Consider the following 22,372-nt stretch of genomic DNA (forward strand, 5'->3'; position numbering starts at 1 on the left):
AAACATTAGAAAAACAACTGGCTTGGAAAGAAGATTGAGAAAAAACAATATAAGAATTTGTTGGATTACCTAAAAGCTATGATTTTTTAAAAAGTCATGATACTATACTTCAAAAAATTATTAAGGAAAATTGCCCTGAGGTTTTAGAACAAGAAAATAAAACAGTAATATAGAAAAATCCATCAATCACCAACTGAAAGAGATCCCAAGATGAAAACTTATGGGAAGTTATAGCTAAGTTTTTTTTTCCCTTTATTTATAACTAACTTATAACTTTACTTATAACTATAACTTCCAGATCAAGAAGAAAATATCAGAAGCAACTAGACAGAAATACTATGAAACTACAATCAGGATAATATAAGATTTAGCAACTAATACATTAAAAAAAAAATAAAGAATCAAAGGACTTTGAGGTATTGGTGAAGAAAAGCCAAAATTGAATGGAACATTTAACCTACATGGATCAGGAGAAACATAAAAGAAAAATATGGAAGACCAATTATAAGGGATTTAATAAGGTCAAACTCTTCATTTGGTATGTGGGAAAAACCGTTATCTGTAACTTAAGAATGCTATTACTAGGGTAGTTTGATGAAAAAGCATATATAAATAGAAGGCTTGGGGTTGAGTTGAGCATAATGGGATGATCCTAAAAATTAAAAATGTATAAGGACAAGTAAAATGGAGCAATTATATCATTCAATGAGGCATGAATGGAAGAATTATTAACAGTGGAGGGCATAAGTGGGTGGAAGATAGGCAGCAGAGAAACTTTATTTTTATCAGAACTGGAAGGAAATAAGAAAAAGGAAATAACATACATTTTAAAGAAGGGTATAAAAATCTTCTCAACTTAATGGAGAAATAGGAAGATGAGGGGATAGGATAAGTAAGATACTCTTAGAAGAGTGTACAAATAGAAGGATAAGGGGAGAGGATAACAGGAAATCTTATAAGAATGGACAGATTAAGGAATAGAAGGCAAGGAGAAAGGTTAAGAGAGGGATGCACATCTGAGGAAGGATAGGGCAAAAAAAAGAGAGGATGAAAATGAGGAAAAATAGGATGGAGGGAAACACATAACTTGGCAATTATAATTTTCAATGCAAATGGATAGCAGAATGGATGAAAAAACAATCTGACAATACATGGTTTACATAAAACACATTTAAAAACAAGAAACATACACAGAAAAAATAAAGGGCTGGAAAAGAATTTATCATGTTTCATCTGATGCAAAAAAAAAAAAAAAGGCAGGGGTAGTAATCATGATCTCAAAAGTAAAGCTAAAATAGATTTAATTAAAAAATATAAACAGGAAAACTACATTATGATAAAAGATACCAGAATCAATGAATTGATATCAGTGCTAAAATCATACGCACCAAATACCATGGCATCCAAACTTTTAAAAGAAAAGCTAAATGAATTAGCAAAATTGGTCTATAATTTTCTTGCAGTTTTTGGACTTCTTGTGGTGACAGTTTTGCTCTGAAAAACAGCAAAATTTTGACAGAGGGAAACTTCAACCTCTCTTTCTCAGAAATAGATAAATCTAATAAAAACAATCAAAAAAGGAGATGAACAGAATTTTACTTAAGTTAGATATGATAAGACATCTTGAGAAAACTGAATGAGAATAAAAAAGACTATACCTTTATTCAGTGGCATTAGTATCTTCACTCAAAAATATGTTAAGGCATAAAAAATTTGTAGTTAAATATAGGAAAGCAGAGATATTAAATGCATCTTGCTCAGATTTTAATGCATAAAATTATATTTAATAAAGGATCATAGAAGCACAAATTAATAATTAGCAGGACTAAACAACTTAATCTTAAAACAATGAATGGGTTAAAGAACAAATCACAGAAATAACAAATAATTTTATTAAAGAGAAGATATATAACCTATATCAGATTGCTTGCTATCTTGGGGAGGAGGGAGAGTGGGGAGAGGAGGAGAAAAATTTGGAGCAGGAGGCTTTGCAAAGGTGAATGCTGAAAACTGTAAGTATTTTTTATTTTTGTTTTTCCTGAGGCAATGGGGGTTAAGTGACTTACTTGCCTAAGGTAACACAGCCAATAAGCGAAAGTGTTTGAGGCCATATTTGAACTCAGGTCCTCTTTACTTCAGAGCTGATGCTAGATCCACTATACCAACTAGCTGCCCCCTATCTTTGCATGTATTTGGAAAAATAAAATACTACCAAAATTTTTTAAAAAGAGAGAATGGCAAAAATGAGACAACATACCAAAACCTATGCAATGCAAAAGCAGTAGTCAGAAGAAAATGTATATCTTTAAATGCTTACATCAAGAAAAAACAGACCAATGAAATGGGCATGCAATTTTAAAAAATTAGAAAAAGATCAAATTAAAAATACCCAATTTAACACCAAATTGGAAATCCTAAAAAATTAAAGGTGAAATTTATAAAACTGTACATAAGAAAGTCATTAAGTTACTAAATAAAAAGTAGGAAATAGTTTTATGGGGGAAAACCCATTAAATTGATAAATTACTGGTTAATATGATTTATTTTTTTAAAGAAAGCCAAATCCTTAGTATAAAATAAACAAAAAAACCCCTGAAAAGTGTGAATAATGTGAATAATGAAGATGAAATCAAAGCAATTATTAGGAATTATTTTGCTCAATTATATGACAATAAATTTAACCATTTAAAGTGAAATGGAAGAATACTTAGAAAAAAATAAACTGCCTAGATGAACAGAAGAGGAAATAGAATATCTAAATAAACCTATTTTAGGGGAGAAAAGTGTTTAGGCCATCAATGAGCTTTCTAGATGGAGTTAACCAGATAGAGTTAAAAGTAAATTTTACTAAACTTTTAAAGATCAACAAATTCCAATATTAAATTATTTACAATAATGGGCAAAGAAAAAGTCCTACCAAACTCTTTTTATGAAATAAATATGATGCCATTACTTAAACCAAGAAGACCAAAAACTGAAAATTATAGACTAATTTTGCTAATGAATATGGATGCAAAAATCCTAAAGAAAATACTTACTAGTATAACAATATGCTGCAAAGATTATAATTGTTACCAATTGGTATTTATGCCAGGAATGCATGGATAGTTTTACATGAGGAAAATTATCAATGTAATTAATTATGTCAATAATAAAAATAACAAAAATATCATGTCAGTGGATGCAGAAAAAGCTTTTGACAAAAGACAACATTCATTTCTATTAAAAACACTTGAAAGGACAGGTATAAATGAATGTTTCATTAAAATGATAAGAAGCATCTACCGAAAACTGTTGGCAAGCAGTATTTGTAATCAGGAGCCTTCCCAATAAGCTTGAAAGTATAAGGGGGGGGGCGGAGCCAAGATGGTGGAGAAGATACACTCGAATTTGTAAGCTCCCTTCTTCCCTCAATACCAATTAGTTAAATCAGCCTCAAAAATAACGCTAGACTGATAAAAACCACAAGGATTAGAAGCACAACTTACCAGTTGAAAAGAATCTGGAATTTCAACAGAAAAGGCAGGTTCCGAGGGGAGGAAAAAAAAAGACGATCGGGCTGGGGAGAAATCTGGGATCAGAGAAGCCACTGAGATAGAGGAATCTGGGATAGGCTGTTAGCTCTTCTCTGCTTATAAAACAGCAGTTCAGAAGAGAAATCAAGCCACTTTAAAATATAAAGCCAGATCCTAAATCTACCCCAATCCAGAAATGACCAACAGATCTCAGTACAGCCACCTTCTGCTGAAGCCTGGGGCTACTCCTTGGAGTAGTTGAGAGCCTGAACAGCGGGGACACAGCCAGAGGCAGCCTCTAATCCACATAGTGTGGGGCTCAGCCTGAGGCAGTGGAATCCTAGCAGCAGCATAATTCCCAGGGAAGCAGAACTCCCAGAGAAGCGGAACCTTTGAAGTAGGGACCGAGGTTTCCAGGCAGACACTTCCGGTTTGAGCACAGCGGCTTTTCACGTCAGCTGCTAATATCCACGGCCCCAAGGGAGGCATTGACTGGGGTTGGTGACGCTTTTACACTGTTCAGCCTTAAACCTCAGTCACTAGGCCACACAGAGGGGTCCTTCATTGGGCACTCCTAGAAGCTGCAGCGGTGCTAACCACCTCTGAGTCATTTCCGGGAAAGGGGGAGGGGAACTCTCTCCCAGAGCTCTCTCTTAGCTCAGGCACAGTACTCACTGCATCCATCCGGTCTGGAAGGAAGCTGGTAAATAAATAAACTTCTTACCCCAAGGGGAAACCCCAACAGATTTTTAACAATGAGTAAGAAGCTGAAGAAAACGATTGACACCTTCTACACAGAGAAAGAGAGGGTATCCAATCCCGAGGAAGCTAACAGCAGATAGTCACCAGATAACATCCTAAAGGGGAATGATACCTGCCCTCCATCACATAACTCTCTCCTAGAAGAGACTATTAAAAAGTTAAGAGAGTTTTAAGAAAAATGGGGAAAGGAAAGAGAAGCTATGATAGAGAATAACAATGTCTTGAAATTTGAGTTGGAAAAAATAAAGAATTCATAGGAGGTGCAGGGAAACAAAATTTGTGAATTAGAAAAGGTTAAAAAAAATCACAGGAAAGTAGGATTTCTGAATTGGAAAAAGAAAATAACTCACTAAAAAAAAAAAAAAAAATTAGTGAAATGGAAAAAAATCCAACAGCAAAATAATTCATTTAAAAACTCAATTGGGCACATACAAAAAAACCCCTAAAAAATGTTTAGAAAATAACTCGTTAAAAATCAGGATTGAATAAATAGAAATGAATGATTCATTGAGAAACCAAGAATCAGTCAGACAAAACAAACAAACAAAAAAATAAAATGAAAAGCTGGAGAATAATGTCAAATACTTACTGGGAAAATCTATAGACCTGGAAAATAGATCTAGGAGAGATAATCTGAGGATCATTGGACTTCCTGAAAACTATGATCAAAAAAAGAGCCTAGATTCTATTTTACAGGAAATAATCAAAGAGAACTGTCCAGAGATAATAGAAACAGAAGGGAAAATAGGCATTGAAAGAATTCATGAAACACCTTCTGAAAAAGACGCTAAAAAAAAAGAACTCCACGGGACATTGTGGCTAAGCTGCAGAACGACCAAACTAAGGAAAAAATACTACAAACAGTTAGGAAAAAAACAATTCAAATATCAAGGTGCCACAATAAGGGTCACGCAAGATCTGGCTGCCTCCACATTAAAGGATCGAAGGGCCTGGAACCTGATATTCTTGCAACCAAGAATAAACTACCCAGCTAAGTTTAACATTTTCTTCCATGGAAGAAGATGGTCATTTAAAGAACAGAGGAATTCCATTTGTTTCTAAGAAAAAAAACAGACAAACAAAAAATTTGATCTACATCCACAAGACTGAAGAGAAGCAGAAAAAGATGAAAAGAACTCTTGAGAACTGTATTTCTGTTGTGGAAATACAGACAGTCCGCATGGATAATTTGATTTTACTGATATAATATAAAAAAAAGGGAAGTAGGAAAGAAAAAGGGGAAGGAGAGATAAAAAGAGGGAAACTACATCCCAGGAAGAGGCATAGAAAATCTACCACATCTGAGGGAATTTAGAGAGGGGGAGAAATATTGTGTGAATCTTACTCTCATCAGAATAGGCTCAAAGAGTAAATAATTGACATATTTGTTTTTCAGAGAATTCTCTCACCTCATTAAAAGGGGAGAGAGGAAATGGGAAAAGGAAAAGGGGAATAAGGGAAGGGTACAAGAAAGGGGAAGAGACTTAAAAGGAGGGGGGAGGGATACTAAAAAGGGAGGGCTGCACATCACAAGTGGGGTCTATAAATTAAATATTGGGGAAAGGGTTCAGGGGGGTCAAGGGATTAAAAAAAGCATAATCAGGGGATAATATGATGGCAGGAAATACAGAATTAGTAATTTTAACTGTAAATGTGAATGGGATGAACTCTCCCATTAAAGGGAGGCGGATAGCAGACTGGATCAAAAGTCAGAACCCTACAATATGTTGTTTACAGGAAACACACAAAGCAGGGAGATACATACAGAGTAAAGGTAAAAGGTTGGAGCAGAATCTATTATGCCAAAAAAGCAGGGGTTGCCATCCTTATCTCAGATGAAGCAAAAGCAAAAATTGATCTAATTAAAAGAGATGAGGAAGGAAACTATAAAAGGTAGCATAGACAATGAAGCCATATCAATACTAAACATATATGCATCAAGTGGTATAGCATCTAACTTGCTAAAGGAAAAGTTAAGAAAGTTGCAAGAAGAAATACACAGCAAAACTATAATAGTAGGAGATCTCAAGCTTGCACTCTCAGAAATAGATAAATCAAACCACAAAACAAATAAGAAAGAAATTTAAAAAGTAAATAGAACATTAGAAAAACTAGGTATGATAGACCTTTGGAGAAAACTGAATGGTGATAGAAAGGAGTATACTTTCTTCTCAGCAGTTCATGGAACCTATACAAAAATTGATCATATATTAGGACATAAAGATCTCAAAATTAAATGCAGGAAGGCAGAAATAGTAAACTACATTCAATAAGAAGTTAGAGGTAAACAGACCAAAAAATAATTGGAAACTGAATAATCTCATCTTAAAGAATGACTGGGTGAAACAGCAAATTATAGAAACAATAATTTCACCCAAGATAATGACAATGATGAGACATCATACCAAAATTTGTGGGATGCAGCTAAAGCGGTAATAAGGGGAAATTTTATATCTTTAGAGGCTTATTTAAACAAAATAGAGAAAGAGAAAATTAATGTATTGGGCCTGCAACTTAAAAAGCTAGAAAAAGACCAAATTAAAAACCCCCAACCAAAAACTAAACTTGAAATAATAAAATTAAAAAGAGAAATCAATAATATTGAAAGTAAAAAAACTATTGAATCAATATATAAAACCAAGAGTTGGTTTTATGAAAAAGACAATAAAATAGATAAACCTTTAGTAAATCTGATCAGAAAAAGGAAAGAGGAAACTCAAATTGTTAGTCTTACAAATGAAAAGGGGAATCTTTTCACCAATTAAGAAGAAATTAGAGAAATAATGAGTTAACTTTGCCCAACTTTATGCCAATAAATTTGATAACTTAAGTGAAATGGATGACTACCTCCAAAAATATAGGCTTCCCAGATTAACAGAGGAGGAGAAAAATTGCTTAGTCTCATTTCAGAAAAAGAAATAGAACAAGCTATTAATCAACTCCCCAGGAAAAAACCCCCAGGACCAGATGGATTTACATGTGAATTCTACCAAACATTTAAAGAATAACTAGCCCCAATGTTATATAAACTATTTGAAAAATAGGATGAAGGAGTCCTGCCAAACTCCTTTTATGACACAGACATGGTACTGATACCTAAACCAGGTAGATTGAAAACTGAGAAAGAAAACTATAGACCAATTTCCTTAATGAATATTGATGCTAAAATCTTAAATAAGAGATTAGCAAAAAGACTTCAGAAAATCATTCCCAGGATAATACACTATGATCAAGTAGGATTTACATCAGGAATGCAGGGCTGGTTTAATATTAGGAAAACTATGAATATAATTGACCATATTAATAATCAAATTAATAAAAATCATATGATCATCTCAATAGATGCAGAAAAAGCATTTGATAAAATCCAACATCTATTCCTACTAAAAACACTCGAGAGTATAGGAATAAATGGACTATTGCTTAAAATAGTCAGGAGCATATATTTAAGACCATCAATAAGCATCATATGTAATGGAGATAAATTGGAACTTTTCCCAGTAAGATCAGGAGTGAAACAAGGTTGCCCACTATCACCATTACTATTCAATATTGTATTAGAAATGCTAGCCTTGGCAATAAGAGTCGAGAAAGAGATTATAGGAATAAGAGTAGGTAATGAGGAAATCAAATTGTCACTTTTCGCAGATGACATGATGGTATACTTAGAGAACCCCAAAGACTCTGCTAAAAAGCTATTAGAAATAATTCAGAATTTTAGCAAAGTCGCAGGATACAAAATAAATCCACATAAGTCCTCAGCATTTTTATACATCACCAACAAAATCCAACAGCAAGAGATACAAAGAGAAATTCCATTCAAAACAAATGTCAAGAGTATAAAATATGTGGGAATCCATCTACCAAAGAAAAGTCAGGAATTATATGAGCAAAATTACAAAACACTTGCCACAAAAATAAAGTCAGATTTAAATAATTGGAAAGACATTCAGTGCTCGTGGATAAGCTGAGCGAATATAATAATGACAATACTCCCCAAACTAATCTATCTATTTAGTGCTATACCAATCAGACTCCCAAGAAACTATTTTAATGACCTAGAAAAAATAACAACAAAATTCATATGGAAGAATAAAAGGTCGAGGATTTCAAGGGAATTAATGAAAAAAAAAGTCAGATGAAGGTGGTCTAGGTACACCTGATTTAAAGCTATATTATATAGCAGCAGTCACCAAAACCATTTGGTATTGGCTAAGAAATAGACCAGTTGATCAGTGGAATAGATTAGATACAAAGGACAAAAAAGGGTACAACCATAGCAATCTAGTGTTTGACAAAGTCAAAGATACCAACATTTGGAATAAAAATTCATTATTTGAAAAAAACTGTTGGGAAAACTGGAAATTAGTATGGCAGAAATTATATATGGATCCACACTTAACACCATATACCAAGATCAGATCAAAATGGGTCCATGATTTAGGCATAAAGAATGAGACCATAAATAGATTAGAGGAACAGAGGATAATCTACCTCTCAGACCTGTGGAGGAGGAAGGAATTTATGACCAGAAGAGAACCAGAGATCATTATTGATCATAAAATAGAAGATTTTTGATTACATCAAACTAAAAAGTTTCTGTACAAACAAAACTAATGCAAACAAGATTAGAAGGGAAGTAACAAATTGGGAAAATATTTTTACAGTTAAAGGTTCTGATAAAGGCCTCATTTCCAAATTATATAGAGAACTGACCCTAATTTATAAGAAATCAAACCATTCTCCAATTGATAAATGGTCAAAGGATATGAGCAGACAATTCTCAGATAATGAAATTGAAACTATATCCACTCATACTGATCAGAGAAATGCAAATTAAGACAATTTTGAGATACCACCACACACCTGTCAGATTGGCTAAGATGACAGGAACAAATAATGATGGATGTTGGAGGAGATATGGGAAAACTGGGACACTGATGCATTGTTGGTGGAGTTGTGAAAGAATCCGGCCGTTCCGGAGAGCAATTTGAAACTATGCCCAAAAAGTTATCAAATGTGCATACCCTTTGATCCAGCATTGATACTACTGGGCTTATATCCCAAAGAAATACTAAAGAGGGGAAAGGGACCTGTATGTGCCAAAATGTTTGTGGCAGCTCTTTTCGTAGTGGCTAGAAACTGGAAAACGAATGGATGTCCATCAATTGGAGAATGGTTGGGTAAATTATGGTATATAAAGGTTATGGAATATTATTGCTCTGTAAGAAATGACCAGCAGGATGAATACAGAGAGGTTTGGAGAGACTTACATGAACTGATGCTGAGTAAAATGAGCAGAACCAGAAGACCACCATACACTTCAACAACAATACTGTATGAAGATATATTCTGATGGAAGTGGATATCTTCAACATAAAGAAGATCCAACTCACTTCCAGTCCATCAATGATGGACAGAAACAACTACACCCAGAACACTGGGAATTGAATGTAAACCATTAGCAATACTGTCTTTCTATCCAGGTTACTTATACCTTCGGAAAATTGGATTTACACACATATATTGTATCCAAGTTATAGTGTAACACATGTAAAATGTATGGGATTACCTGTCATCTAGGGGAGGGAATAGAGGGAGGAAGGGGAAAATTTGGAAAAATGAATACAAGGGATAATGTTATTAAAAAAAAAAAAATAGAGCATCAGTCCTGAAGTCAGGAGGACCTAAGTTCAAATCTACCATTAAATACTTAAAACTTCTTAGCTGTGTGACCCTGGGCAAGTCACTTAGCCCCAATTGTCTCAGCAAAAAAAAAAAAAAAAAGTGTGGTGGTGGTGGGGATTCACCTGGTCAGATTCAGGCTACTATCTGGCTGAGCAGGTATTGCAAAAAAATATATAATTTTGGTCAGGAGTAAACAGCAATCCTTGATGAAACTATAACCAACAGATACTTTTGTTCACTCTGATTTTCCATATGAAGTCCCTGGCAAATTACCTGTCTCCTTCAGGTACCATATGTATAAAAAAGGGGCAGAGTTTTACATATCTAAAGCAATACAAATAATAGAAGGCATTTTTTGACTAGTTGGAGATCCTTGAACCAGATGAGCTTCAGAAACAGCTGGTGATTTTTTTTTTTTAAAGAATCTCCAGTTTTGTAATTGTCAATGCTGAAAAATTACCCATGCATATATCTTGTAAATAAAAAGCTATAATAAAAAAAGATCAAAAAAAAAAAAGAAGAAGAAAGTAAAACAGGGATGCCTATCAACATCAATATTATACAATATTGTATTAGAAATGCTCCAATAATAAGAAAAAGAAATTGAAAAAAATCAGAATGGGCAATGAGGTAATAAAATCATCTCTTTTTGGAGGATGATAGGATGATATGCTTGGGAAATCTTGGAGATTCCACTGAAAAGCTAGTTGAAACAAGTAATAATTTTTTAGCAAAATAACAGGATATAAAATAAACCTATATGAATCATCAACATTTCTATATATTGCTGTAAGAAGTCAGAGTAAGAGATACCCCATTTAAAATAATCACAGACAGCATAATATATTTGGAGACAAGCCTGTCAAGACAAACACAGAAACTATATGAATATAATTATAAAACACTTTTTAAATAAATAAATTCAGACTTAAATAATGGGAGAAAAATTGTTCATAGGTGAAAATTGAGGGAAAAGATACATAGACAATTTCTTAGATGAAAGTCTTATATCTCAAATAGGCCACTTTGTCAAATGATCAAAGGATATAAACAGCAGTTTTTGATGAAGCCAATGCAAAATATAGCCATATGAAAAAATGTTGTAAATCATTATCAATTAGAGAAATGCAAATTAAAACAACTTTCAGATATCATCTCATGCCTATCTGATTTGCTAAAATGACAGAAGGGGAAAGTACCTAATTTTAAGGAGTGATGTGGAAAAATAGGGTCTCTAATACATGGAGGGTAGAATTATGAACTGATTAAAATCTTTTGGAGAGCAATCTGGAAATATGTCCTAAGAGTTATAAAATTATTTTGTATTCTTTGATCCAGCAATACCACCATTATGTCAGTTACCTAAGGCAATAGAGAGGGGAGAAAAAAAGAATTTATATGTTCTAAAATATTTATAGCAACTGTCTTTGTGATACTAAAGAATCAGAAATTGAGGGGAATGGGTAAAGAAATTGTGCTACATGATTGTGACAGACTACTACTGTGCTGTTAAGAACGATAAGAATATTTAGAAAAACACGGAAAGACTTGTATGAAATAATGAAGAATGAAATGAGCAGAACCAAAATAATGTTGTATATAGTAACAACTAAGTTATACAGAGTATTATAAATACTCAAATCTACAAATTGCCTATGGTCGAAAGAACAAAGTGATAAATATAATTACACACAGTATGATTTTATATATATATATATGGTGCCTCTCTCTAGTGTAGGGTGGAGAAAGAACTCAAATCTTAAAAAGTGACCAAAAAATTAAATCAAATTTTTCAAAAAGACAAAGAACATCAATCTTGAGAATAAAATTTTACCGATAACTTTTACTTATTGTTTAAAACAAAAAAATTTCCAGAAGACTGGGGGAGAATGAGAACTAGATAAAGATATAATCAGATATATCTGTGAATACATTAGTGTAAAAAGCCAGCCTTGGAGTTGGGAAGACCTGAGTTGGTGAACCATCTCTACCACATACTAGCTATGTAACCCTAGGCAAATAATTTAAGCTCTCAGTGATCTGGGGAACTCTGCAGTAGTAAAGAAGGTGCCAAATTGCATTAGGAGAGGAAGTTTTTTTAGAAGTCCAATACCTAACCTTGTCTACATATATGCCAAAACCCAACAAAATATTTTTTCCAGTACAGGTACTTCTTGTACAACTCTCTAAGCTTATTTGAAGAGCACATGCAGAAGGATTTCTCAATCTTTAATTTTGACTTTTAAATGATATAATAAGAATGGATAAATTATCAGATGATAGTTGTATCCTCTCTGCAGTCATATAAAAAAGGGTCCTGGTATTAACATAGGTAATATTTTTTTATCCAAATTATATTTAAATCCTCCCAATAACCAATTCTCTTACTTTTTCTTGAAGAGGCGTCTTTTCTTTGCTCTCTTAAATTTCCTCTTTTTCAACTAAAGCAAAAAACAAACAGTTAAGTATAAACATCTATTTTTCAATCTTCTTCCTAAGATTAATATTAATGAGCTACAGAACAAGTAGTCCTTATTCTTGAAGTGATACTTCTACCATAAATGTCTACATTGGCAGAAGTAATAAGAACTGATACTAAAGAAGGAATACTAAGCATTCTATCATATTCTTCTTAAAATGTCAACTATTATACCCACTGTTACTTTGCCCAGATAAACCTATATGAGAGATACAGGAGAAACAGCTGACTTAAGCCAAGAGATGTGGGTTCAATCCTAATGGGCATTTTATGCATCCTTGGACAGGTCACTTAAATCATTTAGGCTTCAGTTTCCTCTTATGTAAAAGGAGGCTGAAGTAGAGCACTTTTAATTTCAGACCTATGCTATGATCCCAAGAAAGAAATGACCAATCAAAAGACTTATAGAATTTCTATATACAAAATCTAGGAATATTTTACTAAGAAAATATATTACTTCATCAAGAGAAATTTCATTGACCCTTCAAAAAGCACAAAAACTATGGTGAACTTCAGCATTTAATTAGACAATGCACCTCAGCATTTAATGATACAAAAAAGGTTTACCTTCTTTCCAAACCACTCTTAGAAGTGGTTTATTTAAGATGATGTTCCTTCACATCCCTGACCTTTAAAGTGACATCATGGAAAATAAGTCCCATTGAATCACAGGATAACAGAAACACAATTATGACCAAGAATTACACTTAATTCACACACACACACACACACACACACACACACACACACACACACACACGTATAAAACATCCATAATGGATAGATTCTTGTCCTAGCTCTACTACTACTTTAATTTTAATTGATTACTTTGTCCTCTGGCCTTAGTTTTTCTCTTCTAAAAGATGAGATATCAACTAAATCAAATGTCAGGTTTTTATGTAGCTCTGATACTTTAAAGTCCAATGCACTAAAATGAAGGTAGCTTAGCTAAACCCCATTCAAGTTTTATATATTATATATCTCACAGAGATATTAGGTTTCCAGAAAATAAAGCTAAATTTAGTTCTTTGGTACTGAGTTTTCTTTTTAGGGTTTTATAATTGTTCCCTAACTCTTCTTAATATTAAACAATTATTTTCCTTCTTCCTCTAAAAAAAGATTTAATTTATTCTCTCTCTAGAAAGAATTCTACTCATGATATAAAATTAGCAAGCAATTTATTAAAGGATACCTTATAACAATATTGTAAAGATAAACAACTTTGAAAAACTTAAGCTATGATTAACTGCAATCAATGTTCAACCACAATTCCAGAGAACTCATGATCAAACGTTATCCTCCTTCTGAAAGAGAAGTATCAGGACTCAGGATGCACAGTGAGACAGTTTTTTGGACATGGATAAGGCAGGAATGTGTTCCTGGATATTACCTCGATTATATCAAAGTCTAAAATGCTGCAGAGCTTCCTAGAAAAGATCTGTATTCACTCAAAGGAGTTTGACTTGTTTAATTCCATAAAATTAAGAGGATGATGAATGTCTACTACCCAGATTTGAAAGTGGAGAATGTTGACTGATTTAAGAAAAGTCAATGAACAGATGAAAACTATGGGAACTCTTCAACCTGGACTGCCATCTCCTACTCAATTGCTGAGAGAATGGCCTCTTTGGATTATAGATATTAAGAATTGTTTCTGTTCTATCCCTTTAGATAAGGAGGATATGAAAAGATTTGCCTTTTCAGTGCCCAGCGTTAACTTAGCTGAGCCTTATAAAAGATATGAATGGACAGTTTTGCCACAGGGAATGAAAAACAGCCCTACTATGTATCAAATGTATGTTGCTGCTGCTCTTACTCCAGTAAGAAAAACATTTCCAAATGTTATGTTATTACATTACATGGATGATATTTTGGGATGTGCACCTGAGGAGCAAATATTAGAAGCATGTCTACAAATGACCATAGAAACACTAAGGAACTACAAATTGCATATAGCTCCAGAAAATTTTCAAAGACATGCTCCTTTTCAATATTTAGAATATGAAGTATACCCTATGGTACTTACAGTACAAAAACTTTCCTTAAGAACAGAGAAGCTAAACACCTTAAATTACTTTCAGAAATTGAAAGGAGATATCCAATGGATGCGTCCAGTGTTAGGCTTGACTACCTATCAATTGCAACCATTATATGACATTTTTAAGGGGAGAGAGTGCTTTAAACTCACCACATCAGCTTACAAAAGAAGCTCAAGAGGCTTTGAGAAAAGTCAAACTGGTTTTATCCAATGTGGTTGAATAACCCTTGGAAATATCAATTTTTGCTACAAAAGAGGCACCCACAGCAGTCCTTCATCAAGAAGATAGTGTGATAGAGTGGGTAAACTCCTCAGCACAACCAGAACAAAGCCTTTATCCTTACCCAGTGCTTGTGGCTAGAATTTTATTAAAAGACATTAAACGAGTAGTACAATTATTTGGGATAAGACCTAACAAGATATACACCTTTATACCAATGCACAAATTAGTGTATGCTGTGAAACCATCCCAGAGTGGTAAATTTTATTAGCCACAGCTCCAAATTTTACACACGAGTCTTCATTAAAAATAACCAGACTATTACATAATTGGCGATGGATTCTTGAAGATTTCTAAAGTTTCTCTTACAATGACCAACTATCTTTACAAATGCAATCAGACATAATATTTGCACTGTATACTCTCGTGACTTAATTGTAGTCCAAACTCCTTTTCAGTTCACTCAGCAGAATGAATTGTATGCAATCATTCTAACTCTTACTTATTATCCAGGAGATATAAATATATATCTGATTCGGCCTATTCAGTAGGTGTGGTATAAAGAAGTGCCACAGCCCAAATAAAATTTGTAGCCTCTAATATATATCAGCTCTTTAAGGAACTTCAAAAGCAGGTGAGAAAGCATACAGGTAAGATTTATATCTTGTATGTCCACTCAACATAGTGGACTTCCAGATTCTATTTTTGATGGTAATTCAAAGGCAGATAGCCTTCAAACCATGTTGGCCAATACTCCTTTATTTCAAGAAGCCCAAGAATCTCATTTTAAATATCATCAGGCTGCTCGAGCTTTACGTTTACAATTTGGAATAACAAGAGAAGAAGCTAAGAGCACAGTAAAAGCCTGTACAGCTTGCCTTCCTTTCCACGCTCCTACACTCTCTCCAGGGAAGAACCCTCGTGGTTTGAGACCTAATGAAATTTGGCAAATGGATATGACCCATTATAAAACTTTTGGTCTGTCTTTTATTCACGTTGTGGTAGACACTTTTTCAGGATTCACTTTTGCAATACTAGCAGCAAAAGAGACTACCAGAGTGGTCACTGAATTCCTTATACAAGCATTTGCCATTATGGGTGTGCCACAAGCAATAAAAACAGAAAATGGACCTGCATATACTTCTAAACATTTTGCACACTTTTGTTCATAGTATAAGATTTTACACACCACTGGCATACCTTTTAATCCTCAAGGACAGTAAAGAGGAGAAAGAGACATTAAGATGCTCCTCCAAAAACAAAAGAAAGGGGGAGCCACAGAGAACCCTAGAGAACTTCTAAATCTAGCTCTTTATACTATTAACTTCTGGATTTTTGACAAAGATGCACTGGCTCCAGCAGACAGGTTTTATAACGCACCAGAAAGGCAGTGTCCAGTGCAAGCAGCTCCATTGTCTTTAGATAATTGCCAGGTGATGTGGAGACCCAGAAAGTGGTGAATGGAAGGGACCAGATAGGTTAACTGCTTGGGGGAAAAGGTTTGTTTGTATCTCTACAGATGGAGAAGACCCTTGAAACAAAGGAGAAGACCCAAGAAACATCGGGTGGTTCCGTTGTGTGCCCATCACTGAAAGAGTATGGCAATTATGGTGTTTGATTTAGGGACACCAAAAATTGTTGGACTTCAAAACCCTCAGGAATCATTGGAATCCCTGAGACATGAAAAGATTGTTGTAGAACTTCAAAGCCCTCAGGAGTCATTGGATTCTCTGAGACATGATAAGACTGTTGTAGGACTTCTAAACCCTCAGGAATCACTGCATTCTCTGAGACATGATAAGACTGCTGTAGGACTTGAAAACCCTCAGGAATCATTGCATTTTCTGAGAAATAATAAAACTGTTGCAGGACTTCAAAATCTGCAGGAATCATTGGATTCCCTAATACATAAAAGCACTGTTGCAGGACTTCAAAAACTTGCGGGGATCATTGGATTCTCTGACACATGAAGCAATGGACAATAGATTGGTTTTAGAGTATCTCTTGGCTGCTGAAGAAGGCTTATGTGTGACTGTTGTTTACATACCCTCCTTCTAGGACTTCTGGAAATCTTTTACAAGACCACGTTGATTTATATTGTTTGTTATATCACTACTTGCATGTACAATTCATGTTTGTTACACCACATTGAGCCTGTCCTGGCTATGGGGAGAGTCATCACTAATAGCCTGTACGTTATTGCTATGTGCTTGTGTAATACCTCCCATGCTGATGGGTTTGTGCATATCTGTTTCTAATAAGACCCTTCAGCCCAGAAACCCTTTGGTGCTTTTCATCTCCCTTCCTGAGATGTCAGGGAGGGTGTGATAATCTCCTTTTTAGTGCTTTCACCTCCTTTCCTGAGATGTCAGGGAGGACGCGATCACCTCCTTTTTGAGGTTCTCACCTCCCTGAGAAGTCAGGGATGGTGTGACCACCTGTGTTCTAAAACAAAAGAAAGCGGGAGATGTGAAGGGCTGAAATTCTTGAGTCAATGCACGGGGTTGGACAATCGAGCACTTGAGGCTAATTGCTGATTGGACAATACTCTGTAAGAATATGCTTAGAAAATGGCCTTCCCACTATCCTGTGCTGGCCCAATCGTTTGGTGTATACAAAGAATTGTGGGAGGGACTAGGAGGTGCAGGGAGACTAGCTAGGGTCACTTCTGCGAGAGAGATCATGAGGTAAGGTTGCAGAGATCCTCCACATCCACTCTCTTCATTTCTACTGCTAAAGACCAAGAATAAATACTTTTGCTTATCCTGACTCTGGCTGATTCTAAGGTACTCAAGGTGCTAACAAGGTTGCCACAGGTGTGCCACAAGCAATAAAAACAGATAATGGACCTGCATATACTTCTAAACATTTTGCACACTTTTGTGCACAGTATAAGGTTTTCCACACCACTGGCACCCTTTAACCCCCCAAGGATAGGCAATAGTAGAGAGGAGAAACAGAGACATCAAGACACTCCTCCAAAAACAAAAGAAAGGGGGAGCCAGCGGTAACCCTAGAGAATTTTTAAATTTAGCTCTTTATACAATTACTTCTTGATTTTTGATAAAAGATGCACTGGCTCCAGCAGACAGGTTTTATAACCCACTGGAAGGGCAGTATCCAGTACAAGCAGCCCCACTATCTTTAGATAATGTGGAGAGATCCAGAAGGTGGTGAATGGAAGGGACCAGATAGGTTAACTGCTTGGAGGAGAGGGTTTGCTTGTATCTCCACAGATGAAGAAGGAATCAGATGGGTGCCAATGAGCTATAATCGCTTGATGTTCATCTGAGAGAGATGGAGCAGACCCTTGAAACGAAGGAGAAGATCCAAGAAACATTGGGTGGTTCTGTCACTGACTGTGTCCATCACTGAAAGAGTATGGCAGTTATGGCAATTGACTCATGGGCATCAAAAATTGTTAATGAGACTGATGCAGGACTTCAAAACCCTCAGGAATCATTGGATTCCCTCACACATTAAGTAATGGACAATAGATTGGTTTTGGACTATGTCTTAGCTGCTGAAGGAGGTATATGTGTGATTGTTATTTACACATCCTCCTTCTATAACTTCTGGAAGTCTTTTACACCACCATGTTGATTTATATTGTTTGTTGTTACACCACATTGAGCCTGCACCGGCTGTGGAAAGTGTCATCACTAGTAGCCAGTGCGTTATTGCTATGTGCTTGTGTAATACCTCCCATACTGATGGATTTGTGTATACCTGTTTCTAGTAAGACCCTTCAGCCCAGAAACCCATTAACAATATCTGATTTATTCCCCACTTCCCTTTGGTGTTTTTCACCTCCCTTCCTGAGAAGTCAGAGAAGGCGTGATCACTTTCCTCATCAAGCCTACTGCCTTCTAATACTTCCTTCAAAGTCCAACTAAAATCCTCTGAATCCAGAAGACCCATCTTCTCCTCAAGAGCCATCTAGATACAGTGGCAGAACTTGGCCTTTTTAAGCAAGGTGTCAGTAACAGGTGTCAATCTGACTGAGGCAACCCATGCAGGGTAAAAACAGAGGCAAAAAATGACCTTTTTTACCTAGTTAAAAAAAAAAATAAATCAATCTCGGAGTGTTTCTCTTTCAGGGTTTAAGGCCAACACAGAAATAATTGCTATTTATATTCACTTAGTCAATCAGGGCCCAAACAATGACCAAACTGAAGCTTGGCCTGGGATCTCTCCTTGGTCAATAATTATGAGACAAGAATAACTGGGTTTAAGGCATGGTCCTCAAGAAACAAATCCAGCTAGTAAACCCCAAGATATCTTGGGTGATTTCGTGGTGATTCAAAAAAAACTAATTTATATTCCTTTCATCAAGCTACCTGCAGGTGAGAATATGATACTCAATGTGGACAGAGATAAGGGAAAGGAAAAAAAAGGAAGAGAGGGGGAGAGGAAGGAGGAGGAGGAAAAAAGGGAGAAAGGAAAGAAGAAAAAAGGATGGAAGGAAAGAGAGAAGAAAAGAAGCTGTGTTGCCCAACTGGTTAGTTCCAATTGGATCTCCAGTGGGGCAGCTATACTCAAAGAGGTTGTTTGTCTTTTGTGTGTCCTATTTTCTTTCTTTTTTTCTTTATTTTTTTTAGCTATTTTTAAATTAATTTTTAAAATTATAAGATTTTTTTGACAGTACATATGCATAGGTAATTTTTTTTTTTTTTTTTTTTTTAACAACATTATCCCTTGTACTCCCTTCTGTTCTGAATTTTTCCCCTCCTTCCCTCCACTCCCTCCCCTAGATGGCAGGCATTCCCATACATATTAAATATCTTATAGTATATCCTAGTTACAACATATATGTGCAGAACCGAATTTTGTTGTTGTTGTTGCAAAGGAAGAATTGTATTCAGAAGGTAAAAATAATCTGGGAAGAAAAACAAAACAAAAAAAAAGCTCAGAGTTTACACTCATTTCCCAGTGTTCCTTTTCTGGATGTAGCTGATTCTGTCCATCAGAATTGGATTAGCTCTTCTCTATGTTGAAGATATCCACTTCTATTAGGTTCTTACTAAGTGCTAATGAGATAATGAGATATTAGGTTCTTACTAAGTGCTAAGTCGGTACTTAACAATTCTCTAGTTCCGGCCTTTCCTGGTAGTTTGACTTATGAATTTCTAAGGAAGAGCTTGCGTGCTTGGGAGGAGCAAGCTCATTGGTTGAAGTGGTTCTTCCCAGAAGCCCTTGCATTATCCCACGCCCATTCTCTGGGAGGATAAAAGAGGACATCACTCCAGAGATAGGAAAAGTCTCTGCACTACATCAGGCTTGACGGGGCTCTCTGCAGGAAGGGAAGTCACTTCTCTGGACAAGAGTTAACGGCAACTGCCTGAAGACAACGGTTCTCTACAGGAAGAAGAATCTGTCCGAGAGATTTGAGTTGACACAGCAGATCTCTTCCCAGAGAGCGATCCGGCAGCTTCTGGAGACGACAGCTCGCTACACACTTCCATCAGAATACATCCTCATACAGTATCATTGTTGAAGTGTATAATGATCTCCTAGTTCTGCTCGTTTCACTCAACATCAGTTGATGCAAGTCTCTCCAAGCCTCTCTGTATTCCTCCTGCTGGTCATTTCTTACAGAACAATAATATTCCATAACATTCATATACCATAATTTACCCAACCATTCTCCAATTCATGGACTTCCATTCATTTTCCAGTTTCTAGCCACTACAAAAAGGGGCTGCCACAAACATTTTGGCACATACAGGTCCCTTTCCCTTCTTTAGTATTTCCTTGGGATGTAAGTCCAGTAGTACCACTGCTGGGTCAAAGGGTATGCACATTTTGATAACTTTTTGGGCATAATTTCAGATTGCTCTCCAGAATGGTTGGATTTTTTCTGTGTGTCCTATTTTCAATGAACTTACATTCTAACTGAAGAAGCTACACATGGAGGGGAGGTAGGTTGAAGGATAAAAAGTAGTATGTGGAGAATAAGAGAAGTATGGATAAAGAGAAATATTTTTCACCAGGGGTATGATAAAGAAGTCCAGATATAGTCTGGTAGGATAAGGAGATAGTAATCCTGAATACTCTCCTTAAAGGGAGGTTCTAAAAGCCATCTAATCAATTTGAAGGGCTATGGGACCTGTAAGAGCAGGAATTCCAAAGCTGATATAATCTTTTAGATTGAAAAGGTTGCTAGGAGATGTTCCAGAAGTCTGGATTGTAGGTATGACATCCATATAATACTGTATTCTCTCTTTTTTTTTAAATTAATTTTATAATTATATATTTTTTGACAGTACATATGCATGAGTAATTTTGTTTTTTTACATCATTATCCCTTCTATTCATTTTTCCAAATTTTCCCCTCCCTCCCTCTACTCTCTCCCCTAGATGACAGTCAATCCCATACATATTAAATGTGTTACAGAATAACTTAGATACAATATATATGTGCAAATCCAATTTTCTTATTGCACAGTCAGAATTGGATTCGGAAGGTATAAATAACCTGGGTAGAAAGACAAGTAGTGCAAACAGATTACATTCAATTCCCAGTGTTCCTTCTCTAGGTATAGCTGTTTCTGTCCATCATTGATCAACTAGAAGTGAATTAGATCTTCTTTATGTTGAAGATATCCACTTCAATCTGAATATATATCTTCATACAGTATCGTTGTTGAAGTGTATAGTGATCTCCTGGTTCTGTTCATTTCACTCAGCATCAGTTGATGTAAGTCTCTCCAAACCTCTCTGTATTCCTCCTGGTGGTCATTTCTTACAGAGCAATAATATTCCATAACATTCATATACCATAATTTACCCAACCATTCTCCAATTTATGGACATCCATTCATTTTCCAGTTTCTAGCCACTACAAAAAGAGTTGCCACAAACATTTTGGCACATACAGGTCCCTTTCCCACCTTTAGTATTGCTTTGGGATATAAGCCCAGTAGCAGCACTGTTGGATCAAAGGATATGCAAAATTTGATAACTTTTTGGGCATAGTTCCAAATTGCTCTCCAGAATGGTTGGATTCTTTCACAACTCCACCAACAATGCATCAGTGTCCCAGTTTTCCCACATCTCCTCCAACATTCATCATTATCTTTTCCTGTCAGCTTAGCCAATCTAACAGGTCTTTAGTGGTTTCTCAGAGTTGTCTTAATCTGCATTTCTCTGATCAGTAGTGATTTGGAACACTCTTTCATATGAGTGGATATAGTTTCAATTTCATAATACTGTATTCTCAATCTGTCTGAGAATATCACTGTTAACCCGATCTCTGAACTATAACATTTTGATTTTTCATTTAAGTGACGCCCAAAATGTTCCCTGGTAGTGCTGCTATAATGTTAGGGGGAAAAAAAAATACATTTTTGAAAGACAGTATGATGGAGAATAAGCTAGGCCCAAAACTGAACAGAAGGAAGAGAAAGCTTTTATTAAGCCCAAACTTTCCCTAAAAGCAAAGGCTAATGTTTTCAATACTAACATTTTATCAATACTGCTGAATGACAATGAAAGGACACCACTCTGAAGAACTAAAGATCAACATTAGAGATGTGGAAGGTTGCTTATTTATTTTTTAATTAAACATTTACTTTTTCAAAGCCTTGTGTTCCAAGTTTTTCCCCCTCTCCCCCTCCTTCTCCCCTAGATGGCAAGCAATCTGATATAGGCTAACCATGTGCAAGTCT

The 22,372-nt window shown here is 35.4% G+C and overlaps 1 protein-coding gene across 4 annotated transcripts in view; it reads right to left on the minus strand.

The window, feature by feature from the left end:
* FAM118B (family with sequence similarity 118 member B) overlaps positions 1-22,372 on the minus strand; it is a 104,908-nt gene that overhangs the window by 62,727 nt on the left and 19,809 nt on the right. For 2 of the 4 annotated variants that reach the window (XM_074303850.1, XM_074303852.1), the window contains exon 2: positions 12,354-12,406. The exons of the other annotated variants lie outside the window; for them this stretch is intronic. The gene's annotated coding sequence lies outside the window, so the exon portion shown is untranslated. The remainder of the gene's footprint in view (positions 1-12,353; positions 12,407-22,372) is intronic. 4 annotated transcript variants of the gene reach the window in all.

This window comes from Sminthopsis crassicaudata, chromosome 3 (genome assembly GCF_048593235.1).
Source record: "Sminthopsis crassicaudata isolate SCR6 chromosome 3, ASM4859323v1, whole genome shotgun sequence".
NCBI lineage: Eukaryota > Metazoa > Chordata > Mammalia > Dasyuromorphia > Dasyuridae > Sminthopsis > Sminthopsis crassicaudata.